We start from the raw sequence: 24,644 nt of genomic DNA on the forward strand, positions 1-24,644 counted from the left end.
CTTGTGGCCCCGCGCAGGCGCCCCGCCCCGCCCCGGAACCGGCCCCGCTCCGTCCCGCCCCGCCCCGGGACCGGCCCCGCTCCGCCCCGCCCCGGGACCTGCCCCGCCCCGGGACCGGCCCCGCTCCGCCCCGCCCCGGGACCTGCCCCGCCCCGGGACCGGCCCCGCTCCGCCCCGCCCCGGCCCGCCCCGCCCCGGGACCGGCCCCGCTCCGCCCCGCCCCGGGACCTGCCCCGCCCCGGGACCGGCCCCGCCGCCGGGCCGCCCCCGCCCGCTGCGGCTGCCGCAGCCCCCGAGGAGGCCTCAACAGGCACGGCGGCCGCCCCCCAATGCATGTGCACAGCACCAGCTCCAGCGCCTCAGTGGAACCGCTGGGGGACAAACCAAAGCGCAGTAACTCGTTAGTGAAGTGTGCAGAGGAAGATGCATCTTGGGTAGAGCCCAGAAAGCCCGGCTGCTTGGGGGATGTTCACGCATTTGTGCTTAATCTCACCCAGGGAGAAGCCAGGTCCCCCTGAAATGACACGTCCCAGCCCTGATGTCTGCAGAGCTACGAGAAAACTGCCCTTCCCACCCGTTTTCAATCCCCACGCTCACTGGCCACACCAGCAAACCCAGCCTCAGCACCAGCAGCTCAAGGGCTGCGGAGCTACAGGCTCTTCGCGGCAGCACTGGGATAAGAGCAGTGAGGAGCATCATCGGTCTTCTCTCCTCCCCAGGGAATGGAGCGTCGGCAGGGCACCAGCCTAGGTGAAAGCCACACAAGGAGGTGTCCCCCGGGGCTGGGCAGAGGCTGCCAGGGCAGGAACCACCACAGAGTGGTCAGACCACTGCTGCAGGCGTCCTGCACCTGGCCCACGCATGAGCAAGACGGCGCTCACACCTGGTGAGGCCACGAATTACCCGGGCAAAGTCTCTCCATCGCAGCCCGGGGCTGAGGGAGCTTGAGCACAGCACGTATGGGGACACAGGGATGGTCCTCAGCCCCTGAAGTCCTGAAATGGGGATCCCCTAGAGACCTGCACTGTAGAAACTGCAGCAGAAACGAAAGCAATCATCAAGCTAATGCTAACAAAACAAGAAATACAACCAAACAGACAAACCCAAACCAAAATAAACAAAGGCTAGAGGAAAAAACAAATCTCCCCGGCCAGGCACAGACCAAACAAACAAATCTGGTTTTGGCCCCATGGAAATGCCCCCTTCCCAGCACCCCAGGCTGCACCAGTTACCCCAGTCTCACAGGCAGCCCACGGCTGCCTCCCCGCTGAGGGCAGCATGGCAGGGCCACCTGCAAGGGGCCTTCTGCAGCGGGCACCGGGAGGGAGGGGAAGGCAGGGCACCTGGCAGTGAGGAGACATGGCAGGCAAGGGCCCAGCAGGCAACAGTTATGAGCTGGGCAACGCCTTCCTCCCAGAGGATCAAAGTTTCTCCATGAAAAAAAATGGAAGTAAAACCACCCAGAGCAATCTGTCCCTCCAGGAGATGAGGAGGCTGAAGTGCTGCCTCAGTGCTACAAGCAAACGTGACCTGGTCCTGGGCAGTGAAGCCCAGCCCAGGTGCCTGTCCTGTTCGCTCCACCCGCAGGGATGTCCGTCACTCGTGTGTCCCTCGAGGAACAGCCTTCCCTGGGGCTGAGTGGGGAAAAAGGCATCTCCCTCCCAGGGTGGCACTGACGGGCTGCAGGAGGACGGGGAGCCACTTGAAGAGTGACAGCCTCCCGGCTCTGCCGCACAGACACCACCTCCGAAGTGGCATGGGTGATCTGCAGAGACATTCAACAGAAACTGCCAGTGAAACCAAGGCCTTTTCTCACCAGCCCACGCCTGCCTGTGGGGCTTTTGCTGCCTGTCGTTCGGCCTTCTGCAACAGCTCCGCAGGCCGGGAGCTGCAAACTGCCTCGGATTCCCCACCGCCAGCACTGTGCAGGGCCGACACAGCACCCCGGGGACTTCATGGACATTCACAACATGCCCAAGACTCCTTCAGGATGAAGAGTTCTTCAGAACGGCAGACAAGGAACTGCAGAAATGCATATGCCAAAAATGAACCGAGCAGCTGCAGAGCGGCCTCAGATCAGCTGAGTTGGTCCCAGGTCTGTCCTTGCCTGAGTTCTTTAAGTTTTCCATTAAAACCTTTAGGATGAAGCGTTTCCGCCCCAGAATCCTGCACAGCTCCCCCGTGTCACTGCAAGGGAGCAGAAGTTCACCCGTCACCCCGAGGGCTCTGGTACCTGCGATGCTCTCAACACAGCCAAGCGCTCTCCCTGCCCCAAAGGGGCTCTCGGGCGCTGGGCTCTGGCGCTGGATCTGGCCACGCTCAGACTTTCTCTCCCCAGAGAAGGTCTTTGCCAGCATCTTTGCCAACTCCTCCTCAGCCATCAGGTGGCCGGTCCCTGCCTGCCTGCAGGGCTGGGGCAGGACACGTACCTGTCCAGGGGCAGCCGTGTCTGCAGGCTATTGATGGTGGCCACAGGGTGAGAGAGGATGAACACAGATACCATCTCGATGAGGAAGTATCAGAGGGTGTCATGCTGCATGATCAGCATCTGGACGTAAATAATGCTGAGGATTTCTCGCACCTGATTGAACAAGACAAAAAAAAGCTGTTCTGTTCATCCTTTCCCCATCCTCCTACAGAGCCCAGACATGACCGTGCAGACGATGAGCAATGTCAGTTCCCCTGACAATTTGTCAAGATGCAGCCCTAAACGTCCCCCCAGCAGTTTGCAGCGAATCCCTTGTGCACACAGAGAGCACACCCACCTTTCCCACCGACTCAGCTGCATCAGTCTGATCCCCTGCGCGAGGTACTCGCCCTCCCTTCCAGAAGAACCCGGCTCTCTGGGGACACTTCTCTTTCCTCCAGCCTCCTCTTTTCCCTCACGCCCACCCCCTTCCTCACAGGAGAGGACCTTCCCCTGAGCTTTTGAAGCTCAAAACTGTCTGAGATAGGGACAGCCAAACGATGGGGTCGCTGTCCCATGGGAGCACTCAGCTTCTCCTGATGGGGCTGGCTCCCAGACGGTGACACAGGCACCAGCTGGTCTCTCTCTTCACTGTGGGCGATGGCCATGCAGCCTGGGGGACACAGGATCACTGGGAACAGCCAGGCTCAGGGAAGACAAGGAGACCCAAGAGCAGGTATACTATGTCGTAACATGCACCAAATACAGAGTAAAACTCGGGAAGTTCGTGGAACTGGGGACCAACAAAGAGCGAGCAAATAAGGGGATTGTGTTAGAAAAATGTGTAAAAAATCTCAGCAGCGCCAGGAGTGAGGAGTCAACTCAGTTCACACCCCAGTGTCAACATCATATTCCTCCTTGGGAAGGACTCAGGGTGCCAACAACTCACTGCAGCTCCTCCACCTTCTTCTTGCAGCAGACGGTGCTGTCACCCTTAGGGCCCAGGGGCAAGGAGGGCTGAGCACCCATCTGGGAAATGGGGAGCAATTGGGAAGTTTGGGTGTCTCAGCTGTAACTGCCTCGGTCATGGGAACAAGCCGGGTTTAGCCTGGGAGTGTTAGTGTCACCAGACTGAGAAGAAGTCTGGAATGTGGCTGCCTGCACACGGATCGGACAAAGCCCTTGGCCGTCCACACCACGTGTGCTGCTTTAGCCCATACCAACTGTCCACCGTGCACTGCCACAGCAGAGATGGGAAGCTCAGAGCCAAAGAGAAAAAGTGTCTATTTTACCTCTGTGAATAATTGTCCCCCCTGCATTTCTCCAGGACGGTCACCAGCCACTCGCCAGCTGCCTGAGCACACGTGGGTCTGACAGACAGCATCTCATCCAGCACAGCAGAAATGAAGTCAGTGTGGCCTCTGCTGGGGGGGATGTATTCGCATCGCCACAGTCTGGGGAGAAATCAGAAACAGGAGAGACCATATCACAATTCTGGCTCTTCAAAAAAGAGAGGAAACTCAGGTATGTGATTAGTGGGGCAGCCAGTTAGTCCTGCAGGGTGCAACTGAGTTAATGTCCAGCTGTGCATACAAGGCTTTTGGTATTCTGTGTAGCTGAGAGATCTGGATGTGTCTCCCTGGCTCAGCCCCAGACTCCAACTGGAAACAGGGCCATGGTAGCAAGCACCTGCCACATCCCTGCCCATCCCGGGCCCAGTCAGGCTAATGAGGGCCATGCCTTGGCATGGGCTGACACATCAGCCTCCTCGCTGCTCACCACTGGGCAATACGAAGTTAAAATCTGCCCTTTTGCAGACAGGTGCAGCTGTGGAGAAGCTTGGGCTGATGGATGTGGTGCTTAGGGATATTATGAGCTTGTTGACAAGAAGCTGCTGTTGATGTGAAAAAAGGTGGATTACGAAATTGGACACGGTGACTTGAAACCAGGGTGATTTTATTGTCTTGCCAAGGTGGCACCAGTCACAGGAAATATCTGTTTCTCTGACCATCCTCTGAGACAGCAGGTCCCTAAAATCTCTGACCCTGCTACTGCCAAGCCTGAAGCTTTCCCTGTCAGCCATTTACCACAAGCCACCATCTAACTCATCTGCAATGTTGTGTGACGGCTCAAAGCAGAGTAACAGCTCTAAATTTTTCACTCAATTTCCTCTCTCTCTCATGGATCTCAGTGGACAGGCTTCCACTGTGGAAAGTTCACAAAACAAGGGTCTGTAGGAAACCACCAGGGAAAGAAAAAAATGCTAGCAGAAAGCTAGCACAGTCTCAGAGGCTGAGGACAGCTCCCTGAACATCAGAAACCATGGGCTGGGAGGCAGCTGCCAGGGCCCGGCGGCTGTGCACGGTGTCTGACGCCCATCTCTCGCAGCCCCATGGAGCTGCATAGCAGGGACAGACCCCGGCAGCGTTTCAGTGCCAAGGCAAACGCTGGAGATCAGGGACATCTGGGGCACAACGCAGCTTTGGGGATCTCTGATGCCGATGCATGGTCATTCAGGGACTGCCTGCTGTCCAAAGGAGATTTTCTGCAGACCATGTAACAAACAGGTCTCAGGTAGCTTAAGAAGCCTGAATTGCCACAGGATCGTAGGATAATTCAGGTCGGAAGAGACAGTGGGAAGTCTCTAGTCCAACCTCCTGCTCAGAGCAGGGTCAGCTATGGGATCAGACTGGGCTGCTCAGGAACATATCCAATTGGGTTTTGAAAACCTCCAAGGATGGGGATACCACAACCTCCCCAGGCAACCCGCTCCAGTGACTGGTTGTCCTCCTGATAAAACACTTTCCCCTTATATGCAGTCAGATGCAAGAGCTTGGCTGGTAGGAGCAGAAACTCGCTGTTGTGTAATTCATGAGCAGCCCAAAGACATCCTGCAGCAGGGGTCGGTAGGGATGCCTGGGGAGCTCACTTATCGGGCTCCTGGACTTTATGAGCTGCCCCTTTACTGCCAAATACTTCTGTAAATGGTGCAGCTGATCAGCTGTGAGTGTCTCTGAGGTACCCATGGCCACGCCTTCAAGCTGGAAAGCAGTTGAAGAAAGGGAGTGTCAAGCACCCCAAGCTGGGCTGCCTTTCTCTCGCTGCCCTTTCCCCACAGCCTCACTGAGTGATTCTCCACCGTGAGGTTGGGAACACACTGGTACCGGTTTGTGAGCAAGGAAACTTCAGGTGCTGTGCAGCAAAAGCTGTTAAGCCAGCACTCGCCGAGACAGCCAAGCCTGCTTTCTCTTTCTCCCTGCCTCCTCACTCGTTCGTACCGAGCACAAGCAACAAAAGCATTTATGTGTCCTCGTAGAGAACTGGATCAGGGAGCTGACTTGTCTTACAAAGGACCCAGCTCGCTCCCCTTAGCTGATCTAGCTCTGTGCAGACTCTGTTTCCCCAGGGGCGTCACCACACGGCTGCACCGATGCCAGTGCTGGGGCAAGACAAGGAACAAAGGGCTAGGGAGGGGATACCTGGCTGGCTGAAGGAACTCAAATGCTGCATGGTTAGCACTAGTGGACCTGGGCTAACTGGGTTTGTGGTAGATGTGCTTTGATCTCCTTGAGACATCTCTTTGCCATTCGAGTATGTCTCTCAGCTTCACAGCCCTGGGAAGCATTTGGAGCCAAAGCAGAAATGATCTCAAGTACTTCTGCATCACATGTTTCATTGTCCTGCAGAGCAGAGGGGACAAGAAAAAGCAGCAATGCTGACATCCTCATTTGGCACACAGACCAAGGTATCGTTGGGGCCAAAGTTACTCTTGCCTGAAGGCCAAGTTCAAGTTCTTGCCGTTTGCTCTGCTTTCTACCTGCCCCCGCTGCACTTCTGCGGGACCAGCAAAGGGTAGTTTGAATGGAGCGGCTGTGCACCAAAGCTAGAAACGGGCAGGTGCTCTGCCGATGGCTGTACAGTGCCCCAGCAGGGCAGCAGAGGTGGGAAAAACTCCTGGGAATGTGCTTTCCAGGAGTGTCTTTCACTGCTTCTTCCAGTTCCCCTGGATCAAACCCACACAGAGGAGCAGAGTAACAGGAGCACAGAAATGGGAGAACGCATATTTGCTGGGTTGTTAAATTAAGCAACCAAGTCAACATTCCTGACAGGCTGAGCTCATGCCCTGTGTCTGGGATTTGCTTCCCCACCCCTGGGCATCTCTCTGGTTTTCTGTTTCAATTGTCTGAATGCCAGCAAGAGAAAATGAAATAAGATGATACATATGGATTTCTCTCTCTTTTTTCCCCCAAGTATAGCTGTCAGTAAGCATCTGGTTTTCCTCCTGATTGTTCACTAACACTGCTTTACAGCAAAGCCCCAATAGGAAGACTTGCAGTCCTTTCCCAGTGTATGGGACAGAGAAATGGGTGAGAGGAGGAGGAAGGAAACCCCTTCTTTCTTGCAGGCCAATGATTAATTGCAAGTGAATGAAAAGTAACTGTGGTACCAAATCCACCTTCTGCTTTGTGTCACAGGTTCATCTGAGACACTTATCAGGTAAATATCTGCTATTTTTATGAGCATCAAAGTTGTGTTCATTATCCTTATTCTAGCCCATTAATCCCTGTGTGTCTTCCCCCTCCCAGTGTGCTCAAGAGCTGAAAAGCATCGTCTGGCAGGGCACGATGTAACTTGTCAGCCAGATCTGCGTCAGCTCCTCCAAGCTTTGAAAATACGGTGCCTGTAACTGAGAGCTCCTTGACTGACATGTTCCAGGCCTTTATTTTAGTACGTGTAGTACAGCAGGACTTAGCTGCTGGCTGGCAGCGTGACTCAGTCATGCGAAGCACTGCACACACCGCAGCTAGGGAGTCCCTCTCCCAAGCAAACTGGTGAGCGCGTGGACAAGAGAGCGGTGCCGTTTCCACGGGCCTTGCTTTGCTGCTGAAGGACACGGGTTCGTCACCTTGCCAGCGCTTGTATCTTGCTCCCTTCCTTCTGCCTACACATGCCGGGTTACTTCTCAGGTCCCTTGTGCAAACACCTGAGCTGTGCCGGGAAGAGCTGCAGGAACAGAAGAAACGGGTGGCCCAGGGCAGGAGGGACAGAGGAGCTGCTTGTTTGCTGGGGCTGCAGCACCCAGACAGACGGATAGACAGACAGACTGACTGGGCACCCCCTCTAACATCCGCCTGCCCAACTGCCTTTGCTGCCGACCCGCAGCGGAGACCGCACCTTCCTGAAATCCTCAGGGAATCTCACAAGCAAGCACCGTGCCGGGGAAACTGCCCTGCTTCTGTTAAAGGCTCGGCCTTGGGTGAAGTAACAAACAGGGAAAACCGGCCCTTTGCGCCACAAGTCATAGTTTCTGGGCGCTCTTATCTCCTTTTCCCCCAAACTGTGCAAATTCGCCCTTTCTTGGTTGGGTTTTCCCGTTATTAAAATAAGTTTTGTTGCCCCTTCATCTTTGTGATGTTAAGTTTTGTTGATTAAGGTCAGGTTGTCACTTATTAGATAGCAACAGCCCCCCTCCTCCAAAGTCTTTGCCACCTTTGCAACGTCTTGCCAGGCACATTGACTTAGTTGCTCAGTTTAACAACCCAGCAAATAGGCGTTCTCCCATTTCTGTGCTCCTGTCCGCTCCACTCCTCTGCAATGTCTGCAGAGAGAGACCTCAAATAAAACCGGCATGAAGATTAAATGTCTGCGCCTTTACACAAAGAAATGGTCTCTGCATCAGGACCACAGTTTAGACAAAGGAGGGAAAAGCTGCGCTGCTGTCTGCACCTCCTCTGTGACTGAGCAGAGCATTTAGATATCCAAAGCTGTCAAACAGTAATAAAAGTCTCACTGCATGTGCTAGAAATCTTTCCGTGCTAAATGCATATTAAACCAGCCTACTTGTCATGTTTCTTTTAATGAAGAATTAGCATTAGTGTCAAAGCTGCTTAATGCGATATAAAAATTATTCTGTGAATATATATGTTACAACCTCAGTTTTGGTATGTTGCTATACTGAATAACGTAGGAGGGAACAGTGACTTCCAGTTATCCTTACATTACTATTAAACACAATCATTGCAATGTCTTGGTTGGCCTACATACCTAGGAGAACTCTGGAGGGAAAGACAGAGAATACTTAAAATAATGAAATCTTGGCATCACAATTATTATTTCTAAGTATGTATTTCTTACTGATACATTTTGTTGCGGTAATTACTCTGGATAGTATTTTTGACCTCAGGCAGTAACTTACATGTATCAGCTTCCTCATGAGCACGTATCAGCATGTTCCTAAAAGGAGTGTGTTAGCTTGTTAAACAGAAGCGAGCAGAAGAGGTGCTTATGCAGTAATATTATAGCATGACTCTGCCAAGCTGTGCTTGTGACATGCCAAATACAGGCACGGAAACTTGCGGCTTTAGCTTTCAAGCACCTTCGGCTCTGACTCCAAATTAATGCTGGCTTTTCTTGTCTTTAAATCTATAATCTATTTGTACCTATACCCAGCATTAACAGCGGCATTCGACCATCCAGAAAAGCAGCCAGAAGGACAGACCTTTCAGAAAGAGCAAACAGCTCGGTGCCCCACGGTCCAACAGACCCAGGGTGCCAGCGTCCCCACGGCCCTGCCGGGGACCGGGGTGCTGCAGGGGCACTCGCAGCGTGGGCAGGGCATGCAGATGCACCTTTCTACACATGCCACCCCTCCGCCAGCCCTTCTCCCTGGGGCCCCAGTCGGGCACAAATGGATACTGGCAGGATTGGGTGCTCCGAGAGCAAAGAGCAGCTGTGGTTCCCGCTGAGGCTGTCTGGACCTATAGCTGCTCACTATTACTTTAAAACATCCGGCCTGTGACAAGCTATGCAGGCTGCCCAAAACTCAGCTACAGCCAAAAGAAAATGTCACACTTACTTCTGTAGTTGATCCTGGTGCTACCTGTATTGGCTCACACTCTTTTGCCACAAATCTTCCCATTGATAATCACCCATATGATTTTTGTCTCGCAAGGCAACTCACTCTACTTCCCTCTTTATATAAGAAGTGTTAGAACTTGACTCAAACGGTGTAGACACTTTTCCTATAGCCTTGATATTCAGTGTTAGATCCACATGGCCCCAAACCGTGTTCACTAACCACTGCTATATCAAATCGCTTCTCCTTTTTATCCCCCGTGCCCAATTGTGCTTGCTTTCAGGTAAGCATTCACCCTCCCCTGCAGATCACTGACCTGTGGGGAGATGAGTTAAGTTAACAGCTAGGATGAAACTATTCTCCATTACCGTCAATTGATCTCTTTTAGTTCTTTGAAATTTTGTACACCTGCTACATGCAGAGTCTTCATTTAGGCTAAATAAGACTCAAGAATCATAGAATCGTATTGGTTGGAAAGGACCCTTAAGGTCATCGAGTCCAACCGTTAACCTCGCGCACTGCCAAGTCCACCGCTAAACCACATCCCTAAGCACCACATCTACACGTCTTTTAAACACCTGCAGGGGTGGTGACTCCACCACTTCCCTGGACAGCCTGTTCCAGGGAAAAACCTGAACGTTTATTTCAGTTTTCATGGCACCAATCTTCTACAGTGATCTTTTCCCTCTCTGTCAGGACCAAACCACAAGAGTTTTCCTTCAGTCTAAACCAGAAAATAGTAGTCTGAGACCAAAAAGAGAAGTGAATGCCATTTTCCCGTATTTAGAACATGATGAGGACTTAAAAAAATCCAAAGCCTGTAAAAACCAAATACGTCCTTGCCCCAGGGGGATAGTTTGGTACCACCCCTGCTGATGCATGTGATAATACAAATATTTTCTTACAAAAGCACATTATAATAACCACTGTATGATCATACTTCAATGAGAAAGGGCCAAGGGTGGGTAAAGTGGTTTGGGGAATGATTAACTTATGATTAACTTTGCTTTGTTCATTGAGGTTGTTTGGGTAATTCATTTTTGCTTCAGTTTCCACAAAAATAAAAAAGCCTTTCCTATAGCCAGGCAGAAATTTGAAGTCAGGGGAACTGGGGACATCCAGCCTTATATGCTTGTACCCAGCCTTCCATGCTCATTAATCTTCTTTGTGTTTGTGCGTGTGTGTGAAATGCTGGCTGCATTTCAAGGTACTGCTTGTACCTGTAAAAAACCCACCTCTTTTTTTAGTGGCTATTTTAGTCATTTTAAGCACTTCCATTATCCACACTGCATGGCAGAAGAGGTGAAAGTCTAAAAGGGTATGAACATCTCGCAAAGGAAGGTGCACAAATACAGTTCAATGAAACAGTGCCTGAGCAGGAAGAACTTTTGCCATGAGATACAAAGACTTATCTTTGGAAACATGCCTTATGTGATAAAATTTTACATTTGAGCAGCTTCAAAATACAGCAAGAGTATAGAACCAGAGGATTTTTTTTTTCTTATTGCTAGAAGATAGTAAAATAAACACTAGAAACTATAAGCTCACATTATTGCTTTCTGAAAATAAATGCCACAGTACTTTTACTCCACAGGTTCCACTACCTATTAAGACTCACGTACTTTTGCAAGTCTAAAAACCGAGTAGCGCAAATTAACATTTTTAAATGCGTGAAAGGAAAGCTGTTGTTACACTGCACCTTCCCTTAGCAAAACAATGCAGTGATGCTATTCACATATGAAAATTCAAGTTTGGATTTGGGGACTTGGAGCTAACATGGACCGTCGGTGTAATGCATCTTAGGTGTAATGCATCTACTTGTGAGGCCGCTTCTTCAATAGTGTTGCCAGTTCCCACAAGATGCTGCAATCAGCTTCCCTTTGTTGGCAGAAGGACTTTTCTGAAGTCCCTATCTGGAGAGGCAAGAGGGACCCTGAAGGCTTTCCCACAGAAATGAGTCGGGTGGGGCATTGGTAGCCATTCTCTTTCCTCAACAAGTGATGTTTTAGTACCAAACCGACAGTTTCTACTTGTTCTACTAGAATTCAAACATTTGCCTCGTATGTAAAATTGTGTCTTTTGTAATACCAATATTTACACTATGTTCATAGTCATGGAAGGGGCAAAGTCTTCTCATGAAACAAAAAAATATAAATCCATTAATCTTGTTCTTCAGAATAGTTCAGATCTCATTGAACCCCAAATGAAGATGAATTCTGCATTTTATGACGACTTATACCAGGATGAAAAAAAATGCAAAGCTTGAAATTCAACCACTAAAGAAGCAGTAACAATGCACAGCTATGGAAATCCTATATAGGGGATTCTTCTGCTAGCCTTCCAACGAGAGAGAATTTGGAGGCTGATGCGTGGCAGACAAGATCTAACTTTGGAGTGGGGGAACAGAGGGTACAAAGCAGCAACCATGTTGGGCTTGCTTATTTTCACTTCGAAAGATTCTCTACAACACTGACGAGAAGTGGGTTACAGATGAGAACACAGTCACCACAGTTCAGTGCTTCAGGAGTAAACCTCAACTGACATGAAGTGTGCAATTTGATTGAGACTGGTTTGTGAGATGTTTATTGAGATGATTATTTCTGCAAACCATCTTGTTGAATTTAGAGATGAACTGATAAAGGCAGTAACACTGTTCTGTCATCGCTGTCTTAGCTTTTGAGAATTACAAACCCCTTAATACTAAGTCTAGTTGACTAGTGGAGCTGTTGGAGTAGGTCCAGAGGAGGGCCACAAAAATGACATGAGAGCTGGAGCACCTCTCCTACAAGGACAGGCTGAGAGAGTTGGGCTTGTTCAGCCTGGAGAAGAGAACTTACAGCAGCCTTCCAGTACTTAAAGGGGACCTAGAAGAAAGACGGACAGACTTTTTAGCAAGGTCTGTTGTGACAGGACAAGGAACAATGGTTTTAAAGTAAGGGAGGGCAGATTTAGACAGGATTTAAGAAATAAATCTTTAACAATGAGGGTAGTGAGGCACTGGCACAGGTTGCCCAGAGAGGTAGTGGAGGCCCCATCCCTGGAAGCATTCAAGGTCAGGTTGGACGGGGCTCTGAGCAACCTGCTCTAGTGGAAGATGTCCCTGCTCTTGCAGGGGGGTTGGACGAGATGACCTGTAAAGGTCCCTTCCAACCCACAGCATTCTATGAGTCTATGATTCCAAGTCTTTAAAATTTCTAACATTACTCATGAAGATGGACCACACCACATCAATTTGTTTAAGGAAGCCTTTAATCAGACTGCAAACTGAAACAATCCCTCTAGACCACTGTTTGCCCTAGCTGAGTCCTCCTGAATTCAGAATCAATATGCCCCCACAGAACTGAGTAAGTCTCTTCACCACCTTCACCGAGAAAAGACAGGATGCCCGGTCTTAAACCTTGCAGCAAATGTTGTTTTCCCTGTTCTCTCAAAGACAGCCTGGATCATGGCACAGTTCTAACACAACACTGTCTACATAAATAGAGCATACAGACCAGATACTGACCAAACCTCTGGCTAGATGACTCCATTTGTGCTGGGCACCACCATGGCTCATGGAACATACTGCTCAAAACATGCTCTCTGTCCAAAATATGCCTGTAATTACAAAACCTTCACTGGATAAACCTCCCCTTCAGAAGGACTCAAGTGCTATTGCTGGCTGCCATGGTTACAGCTAACTCACTACCTGCCTTTTCTCAAGTGGTACTAACCTGAAGCATTCAAGAAACAGCAAGATCAGGGAGCTCTCATGGTCCATCACTCCAAAACAACTTTTGACAGGTGTCCTACGGCAATTCTTTGCTGTGTCCTACACCTCCCTCCTTTTTGTGTTACATTAGATGTTAACTGAGCAGGATGGTGCAGGTTTCTAGTCCTGGCTCACTGACTGGTGTAATCAGTGACTGAGTCACTCTGCTCCTGAGGAACATCGAGCATGCACAGATGCTGCAGACCCACTTCAGAAACTGATTAAGTACCCTTTGGGATCTGCGAAGTCCCCTTTCTCCTTCAAGAGTTTGGCATCATTGCATTTAAAGCATCTGCTGTACTGTCACACCAGGAGTTATTTGCAAATTCTGCATATATGTGTATCTATACCTATACACAGCTTTTATGTTGCCTACATATATTCTCCAAAGGATCTCTCCATCATAACCTCAGGTTTTCTTTAGGAAGTTGGTTCTGCTAAAATAATGAAGCTCAATTCAGGTGACCTAGGGCAAACCCTTCTGCACATAATTCTTTTCATTACTGTAGTTTAAATGAGAATCTCTTCAAGGTAATCTAAAACATCCTTGGACCTGAATTCCTTCAAAAAGAAATTGCAGTTGGATATCTTAATGAACTTAGGAAACAAACCCTTCATTTAAACTTGAAAGCATCCACTATAACTAAAGGACTGCTTCATTTTGACAGGATCTGTTTAAACCACTGCTAGTCAAATCATAACAAGGGCCACCAACATTCCATTTCTCACAAGCAATTAACCATAGCAAGCTTTCTAAAAAATGTAGTCCTTTAGTAAATTAGGGAAAAAAAAAGCTTCCAATAGGTGAGTCTGACCGATTTTATTTCTTTAGAGCACCATTTTTCATTGTTGAGTTGCAAAATCCATTGAAATAATTACAATCATCTTCTACGTAACCCATGTCCCCCCAAACCAAGAACTTAGCAGTTTATTTTTAAAGGAGAATCAAATATCTATACCTCCACACATCAGCACTTAGGTCAAAAATCCAAGAAGCAGGTCAACACAGGCTAACAATAGCAGAGTGATTTTTATAAAAACAGCTCTTTTTCCACTACCAGACAGAAGTTCCCCACAAGCGTTACTATCTTCTGGTGCAGCTTTTTTTCTCTGACAGTCTCACACTTCTGAGGTCTACACAGCCCCACTGCTGACACCCTGTAGAGGAGGTAACTGAAGGTAAACTATAAATTAACACAATACTATTACATTTCTCCTGTTTACTGTGTCATTTACTTCACAAAGCTCTTAAACATTTAAGTGTAACATTGCAACACACTAACTGCTTTCTCATTAAGCATCAGAATAAACAGATGCTTATTTTAACACATTTCTTCAGGCGCTTGCTGATAGTTATCTTGCCACATGCTGCGGTCTGGGTAAACTGTGCTTAAAAATTATCGGAGGCTGATTCTGCCAAATGCCAAGAGTCTGTCTGCCTGGAAGGTGAAAGCATGTTCAAAAGTACTAACAGCCCTTCAGCAGCTGTACAGCATTAAGAAAATGTGATGTAACTTTGGAGCAGTGGTAACAGTAAAACTCCCTCCAATCCCAATTTTCTAGGTGTGTTTTGTCAGCTCACCGCCTAAACCCTGGATTCTTTTCCAATAAATCCACTACAATTTGCATATGACTTGGTGTTTGATACCACTTCCATACTGGTAAGTGCCAGTCACACATCACCAGTCCTGGAGGAAGCAGCCAGATGATTTAAAGACAAGTTTGAGGATTGTCCCAATATCTATTATCATAGAAAAATGAGATGGCAATCCTTAAAGATATTTTGGCTGCAATTTTGAAACTGAAGGTAGAAGGGACAACAAACTGGCAAGCACATGGCAATATATTACTCTGGCCCAGCATAAAGCAAAGAATATGGAGATTAAGCAAAAACAGACTGCAATTCTGCCCCTGCAACAGAGCAGCTTCTCAACAGTTAGTTGATGATGCAGGTGGTTTTTTGTGTCTCATATGTGGGCCAAGTTGCAAGACCAGTCTTCTCCTGGCTGCAGTTTCTGCACAATCACTTCCACTTCAGCTTGGGTATTTCTGCTCACAGAAGTTCTCCAGAAATAATAATCCTTTCTGGGAGCTGCTTTGTTGTCTGTTTTTATTGCTTGAGTGACTGGTTCTGATCTTACGCCTCTCATTTCAGTTGCTGCTGATCTGGTTATTATCTTGGGCAGTTAAGGATGTAGGCTGTAAAGGAGCTGTTACCAACAGTCTGTTCTAGAAACTTCTAGAAACCCCCTAAATCTAACAGGCTATCACAGAAGGGAAATACCTCTTGCTGTGGTGGGAGAAGTCATGCTGGTCTTGGTTTTTTTACTATCACAGCTGTAATAAAAAGTCAGAGGCTTCTACACCTTCACACTTTCTCCCTGGGTTGGCATTATTTTAAATCTCTGCAGGAAGGTTTGGAGACAGTCATCTCCTATTTGCTGGTGATCTTATGACCTTCTACAAAATACTAGAGCAGGACCAGATAAGCCTAGTACTTGCTTTTTCATCTCCCAGTTGCCAAATCCAGTCAGGATTTCATGAAGGCATTCAGCACATCTATTTAAGACTACACCCGGTGTGCAACCTTGCCACCAAGATGTGGGAATACATTTAAAAGAAAACTAAGTCCAAGATGCCTTGCCTGAATTTCCCTGCCTGAGCTTTACAGCACTACCAGCACCGACTCTTGGCACATGGCTGTAGTGGCCAGGGAGCACAAGAGGCAGCTTTGCAGGCTGGCAGCAGGTGGTGTCACCTCACTAGAAGACACATTCTGGAAAAGGAACCTAAGGCAATGCATCAAACTGGGAGAAACAGCCATCTGGCAAGCTCCACAATACTCCTATATCCAGGCTCCAGTTTGTCTCCTAAGAGAGCTGCTACCAAGAGCACATGCCCATCCTTGATCATAGCAAGCCAGTTAGAGAGCTCATGCATGTCATACTTCAGATAAGTAAAGAGATCAGCACTGTTGTGATTCCTAAACTGTCATAAAAACAAAGCAATTACTTAGAAACCAGAGCAGGAGAAGCTTATCTTGCCATTATCTCAACAGAAGACTGCTAAAGCAACTTCTGTCATCAAGCAAAACTTAATTTTAAAAAGAGAACTAGTTCAACTATTAAACTTACTTGAGAACAGGAGGAACCAAACCCACAGTAGTCCAGTTCACCTCTGCCTTTGCTACTTCCTTGACCTTCATGTGGAAGAACAGCTTGTTGCCCCAAGAAACTTCATCAGGAAGCCAGGGAGTGATTTTCTACCCGTCCAGCTAGTCCACGGTGACCTTCAGAAGGCATTGCATTGCTCTGCACAAGTTTGCACCCAGTAACATGCTTTGCTAGCACTGACTATGCTGCTGAGTTGCCAGTGTGCAGTAAGTCACTGTGGGCTTTTCTGTGCCCTCACTCAGTAGCTATACCAGTGGCAGAGCCCTCGTGAAGCCTGCCTGGCCCCCCCGAGGGCAGCCAAGCATCTCCCCAGCTCCACTTCAGCAATCCCGTTTTTCCTGGTTCCCATGGTTTGGCAGCAGGGGCCGGTTACTCAGTCCAGCATTGCACACAGCCTGCTGCAAAGCACACTCCTGACATGTCCATGGGGTACTGCTGTCCACTCCTGTAAGCACCTCTTGAACACAGTAGGAGAGAACAGCAAGGCACTATCCAGCCACATGTCTCATCTAGTTTCCGACACATCGGAGAACCAGGCAGTGCTTACATGGGCAGGCCTGCCTGCAAGCACACAGCCTGGAAGCCCCTCACAGCATTCAAGAAAATACTCTCAGCAGGAGCGCAGAAAGACTCACTGGTGCAGGTAGCCATTTTGAAATACTTAACTGCTTTGATGCCAGAAAATTGCATTAGAGGGAAGACATGTTCATGGTCCTACTTGAAGGTGCAGGGCTTAATTCACACCCTCCTCTTTTACATGTGCCTTGCTCAGTATGGTGGCCTTTAGAATTAGATCATGGAATTGTTGCAGATGCTTTTTAATAAAAGCCATCTCCACTAAGTTCCCTATAGACCAGCTTTGTAAAACAATTACCTTCCCTTGTACCAAGGGCTCCTATATTTAACTCGGCACAAGACATAATAAAACAAAATAAACCACTTGAAAAATCAGTGACAGGTTTCTCTGAATTGGTCTGGCTTCCACTACAACAGAAATCCTTCCATGCAGGAAATAGATTCTAAGAAACAACTGACTACAAATCAGCTGAAGTCTCTAGACAGCAGGTGGGGAAGGCAGGTTAACATTCTCCACCTGCTTTGTCCTGCTGCAACTTAAGGGTTTTACTTCAAAAGAAACATCCTCCCTATTACTTGAGAGCAATTTGTATTTCTCCCTAAATGCACTCCCTGTTGAGGCAACAGCTTTGGCTATCAGTATTATCAATTAAATTCACCTTGCAGAATCAAAGACAAGATAATTATGGTCAGAAAAGAGCCAGGAAGGAGAGCTCTGCACTAAGCTGCACAGAAAACAAGAGGTCACTTAGACTCTCCAGCAAGTTCCAGACTTAGAGACTTAAAAATCTTCCACACCTGCTTCTATCTCCTATCCCCCCACATGTTCAATAACAGGTTTAGCAGTGTTTTTCCAATGACACAGGTAGCTATACTTGCATATTTTCTACAGCAAACTTCACTTTCAACCAGTTGCAAAGCAACATCAAGGAAGCAGTTACCTGAATTATCAGGGCAACAGGATACAGCTCCCAGCTTCACTCCTGTTTTGACTCAGTGTTACAGCATTTGACAACCATGTCAACACCACCAGAGTGCACCCAGGGAAAGACCTAGAGCAAAAGCAAATTTTTATAGGGAGCTTACAGGTGCAAAATCCTGCTAGCTAGCAAACTTCTGGGAGAAAGGAATTTTCCCTAACAGTTAGATTTGACACTCTTGAAGTAAATAAATCCCAAAGCTTCCCCCCAGCCCCTTAAGCACTTGACTGCTGACAGACAGCATGACCTTTCATAGTAAATCACCCCAACTCGCATCCTGCTTAGTGAATACACCAGATTGCAGGAAACTTAAGTCTGTAAGGTAAAACGAGTCCCAATTCCCCTTTTCCCACACCGTGAATACTTGGCAAAAACAAAGCTTGATGTCATTATTGGGTGGGTGTCAGCAACTTGTTTAAACCAGCCATTTGATAAGATGTAGAGCTTCCTGCAAAGTTGCCACTGTTTGGAGTAGTGCATTCCTTTCTCACAAGACAGGGATCCGGTGAATTTATCACTGAGAAAACCAGGGAATTATCCTGCCTAGTAAAGACTTTTGCTCCTTATAGGCCAACATCTGGATCAACTTATCACTTAAGCCAAACCACTTCACAGGTTCTGCCTAGAAAAACATCAAGGAGTTACTAGACTGATGTACTAGACTGGTTTGCAATCCTCAGCTATTGTGTGAGCTTCAGAGTTTGTGCAAACTGTTTTTTCTAAATATCATAGACAACCTTTACGTAGATAGTATCAGTGATCTTCCACAGATTTTCTTTCAGTAAGTCATCTGTTGTTTATACCTCCTGCTAAGGAAAATATAGCCTATCAATAAACAGAACAACCCATCAGCACATATCTCATTTCTCTGATTCTCACCATGTTTCTCAACCAGATGACTCACCAAGCTCATGTACACAGCTCTAAAATGAAATAAACCAAGGGACTAACTGAAAAAAATTTATTGCACCAAACAAAACTCTAAATTAAAAAGCTTTCAACATATAAACAGTAATGGGATAACAAAGCTCTCTAAAGTGATTATAGGCTCCTGTTTGGATACACCAGCCAACGAAGTGTGATAGCAATTTAAAGAGCAATCAAATCCTCACTTACAACTGCTCTTACACTTAAAGTATGTTTCTAAGTATAGCAGTACCTTCCACTCCATAGCAAGCAGGGATCCGGTTCTCAGGTTTTTAATTGAAACCCTTTTGTTACCCACTGCCAGTGATAGGTGATCAGTTGAAGTTTAGCATGCCTATACAAAGGAGCAGCAAAAGCAGGCTACTAGAAAGAAGGCAAGCCAGGATTTCTGGCTAACCTTCAGAAGGAAGGGCTGTGCCCTCAGCAACATGGGGCACAGTCCCACACTACTTAAATAAAGCAGGCACAACAGGTCTAACAAAGGCAACCACAGCAAGCCACAACCTCAACTGTAAGAAACCACCCCACAGCAATAAGACAACCCTGAAATACATTCAAAGCAGCAAGACACAGACTAAAAAACAAAACAAAGAAACAGCATAGCACCAAAAAGGAAGCAACTGCCTGAGCCCAAGCTTAAATAAGGCTCCTGGGCCAATGGGCGGAAGGTGTGCGATGGAGGCAGCAGGTGTAGTTGGTCAGGGCAACTACGGCCAGCTGGTGCCCTCAGTGCTCTGACAGCTTTCATGTCAGCTGTCTAGTGCAAATTCTTCTTATACTTATGCATAGGAATGGAAATATGGACGTGTCAGCTTGAACCAAGCCACCTGACCTGTATGAATACCTCTTGTATCTGCAGTCGCCGTGATCCAAACGGTATGTTGCAGTCTGCTGATGTGCCACTCTCTATGTTGCCTGTGGAAAGGCAGCCCCAAAATGCAGCAGATATGCTGCCCTAGCCAGATAATTTAGCCGTACTTCAGGAAAGAAACAACAGGGCTACTAACTGGATTGTAGTCCAGAAGAATGGAATAAGATTTGCCTCTGTGGGAATTAGTGATATTCTTTAATGCCTGTCATGTTTCCACTGTATGGAAGTAACCCTTGATTTTGCAGAAGAAAAGATGAAAATGTCTTTATGTGTCTTTAGATCTTCATTAAGCTGCTACATTTAGCGAGGGATTTTTCCAAAGCACCTCAGAGGATTGGGACATTCAATTTCTCTTGGTTTAATTGAGTAGTCAAATCCCCAGCCACCTTTGAAAATTGTGTCTTTAAAGCTTTGCCCATGCATAGGTGACTCTCAGCTACAAAAATGGTAACACTTTCTCAATTTATGACAAGAAGAGACTTTATTCAAAACTCACAGGCAATCCCCTGGGGTGGGAGAGGAAGCACAACTTGTGTAAGTACGAAAAGAGAAAAGGTCTATGTAAAGACTAGCAAAAGCTAAAATGTCAGAGCACAGCAACTATGGATTTCTGTTTAAAGTCTCAAGTGTAACGCATTTCCATAAAACTCAGATCTCATTCACAAACGTCCTCTTCTGGCACACGGATTGTGTCACAAAAACAGAGCAAAACCATTTAGGGAGCTTCTCTTATATCTTCTTGCTTTAGGTATGCAGAGGGTGTTTTTGCTCTTTCATCACAGAAAGGAAGCTTTGCCTAATATCCCAAAGCAAGAATGGGATAATAACATCAACAATTAAATAAAACAGACACACAACTTCCTGTTCCAAGATCTACAGGTGCTTTGAAAGGAACATGCGTCCTTTCCTCTGCTGCCTTAAAAGCAGAGCAAAAAGTGATGGGGGGCGAGCTTCCTCTGTAGATGAGACAAAGTGCCAGAAAGTTTGTCTAGCTGAAAGGCGAATGAATGGAGATTTGAACCATTTGACTTTTCACGCTATGAGACCTCTCCCCTCAGAAGCAGCTGGCATAGCATGGATGGGTGTCCTTTTAACTCCTAGGTTTATCTGCCTATAACACGTCATGACCTGAAGCTTAACACATTCTGACTTATTAGTAGGGAACATGAATGCCTCCTTGAGCATGGGAAAAGCTTCCACGGAGCTCAAGAAACTGCCCGCAGGGCCCCCCCAAGGCGCAGTGGCGTGCTGTGCACCGGGGCACTGAGCCAGCTGGGGGCACCTCTCTTTTTGGTTCAGCAGTTTACAGCATGTTGACAAGCAGCAGCCATAACCAAGGTCACTCTTGCTGTGGAAAGTCCTCTCTTTTAAATACAAGCTAGGCACACTCCCGTAATTCTGTTCCTTGGTGAAAATTAGTACTTACAGACTTCCTCAAGGCCTTGTTGAGATGCAGTCCCTCTACAGAAGCTAATAGCTATCTGAAGGTTAAGCACCCATGGATGGATCAACATGCCAGTTCTGTACTTTCTGGTCTCACTGGCTCCCAGAAATCCCCCTTCAGCTCTGTTTTTACATGGGGGAAGTTTTCCGTGACTCATATAATGTTCTTTCGTTTCCTTTTTTTAAAAGGAAAATTCTTACTGTCAGTATTTAAGCAGTTTGATAGTGCCCTGCTTTGCTCAGGCGGGCTGACAACTTTGCAACAGAGCATTTTATTCATTAGAAAATGCAGCTAAATGGAATTAAAACTTTCTGTGGGAGGGTTTCTGCGATGGGAGGAAGAAGAATTTGCTCTTCACTGAAAGAAAATGTTTCAGTCTCGTATTTGGGAACTCTTCTGCACTTTGTTTCATCACAAATGAGAGGGTATTAACAAAGTAGAACCTGGACAGGGTATTTCAGTGTTAGCAAAACACGGCGTTTTAGTGGTCCCCAAAGTGCTTTTTACGTCCCGCCCTAAGCCAGCCTCTAAAGAAGCCAGTGGTGTACTAACTGGCCTGCTTACTTGACCGCCTATCCTTGCACAGTGTGAATACCCTTTCCTCATTATCTCTGTGCTCTCTTCCAAGTGATAGACAAAAGTAAAGACGCGCATGCAGTCACTTGGCTGCACGCTTAATTGCTCTAAACAAGGAGACAAGTCCCTGGATCTGTATGTATCACTTCCTCTTTTCCAAAACTGGTTTTTACGTGGGAACAAGCAAACAAAAAAAATGCAGGGAGCACAAATGCAATACAGCCTCATCCACCAATGTACTGTGTCTTGCTTCGCTCTGTGGAGTCTGCCTAGGTCTCTTCTGCTTGCATTTTATGCCTTTTTGTGGCTAATTTCTCCTGGACCGTGTTTCTTTCTTCCGATGCCAAATCACTGCCCCTGAGTTTTGTAAAATAGCTCTGTTTTCTAGGGGATGTGCATTTCCCAGCGTTGGCAAATATTTTGAGCCTTCCTAAAAGCTGAGAAGATGCTAGCAATGTAGCACATGGGAAGAATTTTTTTGCAGTGGATCCTGTTCTGCCGGTGCAGAGTCACTTGTCAAGGACAATAGCTGTTGGCAGAGCATTAATATGACAGAATTGGGCGTGCTGCCAAGGAAAGCAAACTCTTTTGTGGTTTATGCAATGTTTCACTGGCCTGTCAGTTTGAGATCACCATTGATGGCGAACTGAAAACTGCCTTTCACCATTAGTAGAAAGAAAAAAAGAGTACTCAGCAAAATGGGTAACAGACTTTGCTGAACCCCCACAGCAACAAAAGCAGGTTGGGTAGATCATGCATGCGTGCGTATGTGTGTGTGTGTGTGTGTGTTTCGGCTTGTGTGTGTCTTACAACAACTACCCTCTGTGTTGGAGGAGCCCTGCACATTAGGCGAAAAAGGTTTACCCACTACAAAATGGAGGTTGGAGTGAGGTCCTCTTTACATCGGCTTCTGAGAAAATTTGGAGATGATGCTGACTTTTTGAAAACAAAAAGTCTTTCAACTTCAGAGATGTTGACTACAGGGCCATCTTTGTACTTGGAAATTCTGCCTGTTTGTTGTTCCAGGGATCATAGGATTATCTAAATCGGCTTTAAGAAGCTGACTGGCTTTTGCACAAGAGATCTCCTGGCATTTAACAAACTAAATGGACAGTTGCAACTGAAGTCCATGAAGTTTCCATTATTTTTTGAGATGTCTGCATTAGGAAGAACAGTGCTTATTGATTCTCATCCTGTCATTCATTCACAGGAAGTACCCAGGAATGCTTGGAGAAAGGCTGTGTCTGAAAGGCTAAGTGTCTGTAATGATTTTAATTCACAGAAGGAAGGAGCTGTGTGGCTGTGACCATGCCAAGGTGTTAGTGATACCTGTGACTTATCTCATCTGACATCACAACCTGATATACAAGGATTGCTCTTATCTCTAGACACTTGCCACCTCTAACCTTTCCTTATTGCTCACACTTTTGGTTTCTTAACCCATAAAAAGGAGTCTGCTTCCTCTATACTTACACATGCACTAAAATAAGGTAAGACAAATGAATGGTACTTTATTTCTAAATGGGAATGTCCATCCTGGTTCATTGTGATCCAATTACTCCAATTTATCTTAACACCTTTACGTCAGAAGACGCTTTCTGAGTGTCTTGGGGAAACCAATCTGCTAGTGAAGTGAAGTGCCAGCTGAGGCTTTCGAGGCTGCCGCTGTACAGCATTCCCCCGTATAGTACCCTGACAGCCAGGGACTGGAAATGATGCTGCATGATGTAGCAAACCTCATCATTGGACAGGGTGCTTCCAAATATGTGGAAGAGGATATGCCACCAAAGGATTATGACCGTGCCCCATCTAATTCTACAAACAAACTTCTACAAACCTCTAATGACACATGCAGACTGCGCACGTGAAATGAAAGTGTGTGTGCCCAGGGCTTGTTGTCAGGAGGCTGGCTCCTCGCTCCAGCTGCTTGTACAGTGGTAGCACAAGCTGCTGAAAGCTGCGGCGCTCTCTTTGGGGAAAGGCGCAACAGTCCATATGCTGCAGAACATGAGCTTTAGATAGCTGAATCAGCAGAAAGCTGTTTTTCTTCCACCTCTCTCTAGCTGCCTGGAGTTTCATAGAAAAATGTTTTTAAGACAGCACTGAAGCATTTCCTCCTCCGCTGGAGCTTCCTGTTTTGCCTACGGGGTCCCTCTCCATGCTTCACGCTGCCCTCTCCTTTCCTTTCCCTGTCTGGAATGGCTCTTGCTTTTTGCACCTCTAGTGTCAATGTGCTCAGCGCATGAAGAGAATTGCAACTCCCCCTCCGTCACCCAAAAAAACCCCCTCTCAAACACTGAATTCTCTGCACAGTTGAATAGCAAGGTGGTTTCAAAGGATGAAAATAAAAATTTTCTGTAGCTTCCAGTAGATTTTATAATTTCATTGCCAAGCCATTTTTTCCAGATATTTGATTCAATAAGGGAAATGTATCGTTATAAAGAGGACTTGCTGGGACTAGCAGGTGTTTGTGTCTCTTGGGTGCAGGTGCACAGAGAGACTTTGAGTTCAGAAAGCATGAAACATTCTTCAGCCTTGCTTAAGGCATTGTTCTTAATGGGGTGACTTTGCTTTTAGAATAATAAAGTTTACACACCACTGGATGACACGCAACATGCTAACCTGGGTGACCAGGAGACTGCCAACAGCTCTGCCATCTGAGGTTGTGCAGGTCATTTTGTTTAGCCATGTCCTGTCCAGAAAGCATATAAACACCTTAGAAGGGAAGATTATGTTATAATTACAAAGTGACTCCACTGCTCTTACTGACTCTATGGCTCAAGAGCTGTGGCTACCAGCTCTGGGGAGGAATCGCTTAACTTTGGCTACAGCTGCCTGTGCTTTAGCCCAAGCACTCTGCCAAAGACTTTGTAACCTGTATAAAATAGCACATGGGACATCCGACAAGCTGGTATGCAGGGATGAAAGAAAGTGATGTTGTGCTAAGAGCCAAGAGCTTCAGGAACGAGAGAAGCTGGGAATTCCAGTTATAGGTGTGCTGCACTAGGGTGCTCAGCAATGTGGTTCAGTTCAGATCTATTTTACATTATTAAAAAAATGCGTTTCACCAGAGATGGAATCTG

At 47.1% G+C, this 24,644-nt stretch overlaps 1 long non-coding RNA gene across 2 annotated transcripts in view; it reads right to left on the reverse strand.

Moving 5' to 3' along the window:
• Positions 1 to 255: 255 nt before the first annotated feature.
• LOC142409613 (uncharacterized) overlaps positions 256 to 24,644 on the reverse strand; it is a 67,407-nt gene continuing 43,018 nt past the window's right edge. For both annotated transcript variants that reach the window (XR_012775710.1, XR_012775711.1), the window contains exons 3-6: positions 3,700 to 3,861; positions 2,430 to 2,581; positions 2,052 to 2,187; positions 256 to 1,765 (exon numbers count right to left, since the gene is read on the reverse strand). This is a non-coding gene — a long non-coding RNA (uncharacterized LOC142409613). The remainder of the gene's footprint in view (positions 1,766 to 2,051; positions 2,188 to 2,429; positions 2,582 to 3,699; positions 3,862 to 24,644) is intronic.

This window comes from Mycteria americana, chromosome 4 (genome assembly GCF_035582795.1).
Source record: "Mycteria americana isolate JAX WOST 10 ecotype Jacksonville Zoo and Gardens chromosome 4, USCA_MyAme_1.0, whole genome shotgun sequence".
In the NCBI taxonomy this organism is placed as follows: domain Eukaryota; kingdom Metazoa; phylum Chordata; class Aves; order Ciconiiformes; family Ciconiidae; genus Mycteria; species Mycteria americana.